The following is a 3,242-nucleotide window of genomic DNA, read 5'->3' on the forward strand; positions in this document are numbered from 1 at the left end:
ATTTGACTTGTAGTTCAGTCTTCCTTATATATTGTTTACCCATTGGAATGTGATCTCCTTGAGAGTAGGACTGTCTGATTTTTCTATTTGTATCCCGAAGCCTTAGCTCTGTGTTTTATACATAGCAAACACTTAATGAATGATTTATTCATTCATTCAGAATGTAGAATACAGAGGAGCTCAAATCCAGAGGGGAGAAAGTACAGTGAGTTAGCGAGAAGGGGAGGCAAGATACAGGATGAAAGCTCATGGGGATGGTTGGACTCAGTGAAGATTTGTTTTCATCGAGGCTCATTAGGAGTCATTTTCTAGTATCTCCCCCATTCTTCCCCTTTAGATACAAAAACCATGTTGTATCTATTTCACATATTCCTATACGGTATGTGTGAATATTGTCTACTCACATAACATCTAGGCACTGTGAAGGCAAGAAATGTTTTCTAGGAAAAACCAACTTGGCTAACTACAGAGAGTCATATCATCAGGAGGCTGATCATATGGTGATGATTTAATTTTTTTTTGACAATGACAACTCATAGAACAGAGAAAAATAAAACAGTCCCCAGAACTTTGTAGCCCGTCCCCTTCTGCTTTGGCAGTGATGGTCAGTGTCAGGAAAGGGTGTTAAGAATCACTCAACTTTTAGATTGTCAATAAACTTTAATCTGACAAAGGGTCTTCTGAATGTGAATGCTTTGTTCAGTGATTGAGTAGATGTAATGCTAGAAAAGCCAGAGAATATTTTGATGTTCTTCATAATTAATATGCATTATATACATACATGCATACATACACATATATATCTATATGTTTTGTATACATATCTATATCACACAAACACACACATATAATAGTAGGGTCCTCCAAATCATTTCCAGCTCAACCCTTGTACTCGCCGTCAAGGGGAACAGCCCTTGTGGAGAAGAGGTCCAACAACTCTATCACCATTTACATTAGACTGAGAACTCCTTGAGGGCAATAACTGGGAGTTTTTTGCCTTTATATTCCCAGAATTTAGCAGAGTGACTAGCACATAGTAGGTGCTTGATAAATGCTAGTTGACTGACCAATGCCAACCAAAGTCCTGAGCAGGTAAACTGAGAGCCTTGGGGACTTAACCTCCTTCCTACCACCAGCCTATCCCCTGCAGCCACAATCCTGAGAAGCAGCCCCTGTGGAATTGTCACTTGGCAATTTCCTCTGTATATACTCTACCTCCTCCCTCCCTCCACCCCACCTCCTTAGCAGCCAGAGCTACAAAAGGTCTGAGAATGAAAGATCTAGATGTCAAAGACTTGGCACTATCAAATGGTTCAACATCAAAAACTAATATAGCTTTATTAATGAAAATGACAGTAAAGAAGATGTGCTACCTTCTGCTTTGCTGCAAATACCCTTGACCTTTTAGCTGACCACCTGAAACTTCCTCTCTGTTTTGTCTCCATTTATTAACATGAACTCCTTGACAACATGGACTGCCTTGCTCTTCTTTTGGTGTGCCCAATACCCAGTGCTTAATACCTAGTATGTATTTCATGGGTGCTCTTTCATTCATTCTGTCTTTCCTTCATTGAACCCCAAGGAAGTTGTGACTAAATGGATGGATGGTTCATAGGTCCTTCTTGGAGAGGCAAACAAAGAGAGGGAGATGAGTTAGATTTACCATATGGCCAAAGACAAGAAATATTATCTCATAGGATATTTGGTCATCATGTATTGCAGCAACCAACGATGTATTTTCAGAGACCACCATGAAAATAATTGTAGCTTATGTACCAACGTTGATAGCTAAGGATGAAGTAACACAGAAATTTATGGAAGAACTTGCTAAACCCCTCCAAATGAAATAAACACATACTCTGACACTATTCAAAACAAGGATGGGAAACGTTAAAGATGGGGTTGTTGTGGTTTGTTCTTCTTTCTTGAAGAAGACATGACATTAAGAATATGATGCCATGACTTGCAGGTAAACTGAATTTAAGTGAGGAAGGGCTGTGCAAAGTCACCAGCCTTACTTTCTCCTCTAGAGCCATTTGGGTCCAGTAGTGAGATATAGATCAGGATGACTGGAGATGGCTCTGCTAAAGATGAGGAGAAAAAAAATAGGGAAAAGTATAGTTCCGGAAAAAGAAATGAGGGAGGCCAAAGACTTGTAGATTACATAGAAGCCTCATGCTTCTCTGTCATGCACACTTTCTTTGAGAAAAGGGTAATAGGTATTGGGCATGAGGAATACCAAATACCAAAATAGAAAATGAAACAGATTTTATTTTAACAGAGAGGAAAAAATTGTTATTGATGTGGGGTATAAGAAAAACATACAGATTCAAATGAAACAACCTAACCTTGAACTACAAATAACTGAAAAATAAAAATGGAAACTATACAATGGAAATGACATTAACATTGACTATAATAATTTTGTCCAATAGTTTTTAAACCATGTAAAGTGAGTGCCACACGTAGACTAAAGGTAACACTGTGTTAAAATGTAAACTTCTTTATAAAATCTTGTAAATAAGGATGTAGAAATCATAGGTGCTTTATCATTTCATAAAATAGGCAGTGGAGGGTAAAGCCAGTTTGAAACAAATCTGGCCAGATATCTAAGCAGAAGCACCTCAGGGTCCTTTAAAGATGCAAATGGAAATACTACAAACAAGGTGTTCTAGCACACTAAAAAGCTAATGACTTAGACTTTGTTGAAAGGTATAGTACTCTGAACTGAGGATGGGGCAATTCTGCTCTATTCTTCCCTGGTCTGGTCACCTAGAAGGCTATGTTCCATTTTGAGTACCACCTTTTAGGAAGGACACTGATAAATTGGCTAGTGTTCACTCCCTGACTTTGCACATAAATTGGCTAATATCTATCTACTGTCATTGTGTCTTAATAGATGTTTATTGATTGATTGATGGTAACCAGAATGGTAATGGGTCTTGAATTTGTACCATCTGTTGATTAAGGTTATTTAGAACGAAGAAGAGAAGACTTGAGGAGAGTACGGGAAGGGGAAGAATCTTTTTTAAAATTCCAGTCTCATATTCTAACCATCTACTTGACATCTCTACCTGGTGTCCCATAGATATATCAAACTCAACACGTCTAAAATAGAACTCACTGTCTTTGATAATAAACTCCATTAGTTCTCTAGGATTGAATGTACATGTTTCTATTAGACATTTTAAACCCTTCAAAATCTGACTCTAAACTATCTTCCCAGCCTTACTCTCCATTAC

Source organism: Notamacropus eugenii, chromosome 1 (genome assembly GCF_028372415.1).
Source record: "Notamacropus eugenii isolate mMacEug1 chromosome 1, mMacEug1.pri_v2, whole genome shotgun sequence".
NCBI lineage: Eukaryota > Metazoa > Chordata > Mammalia > Diprotodontia > Macropodidae > Notamacropus > Notamacropus eugenii.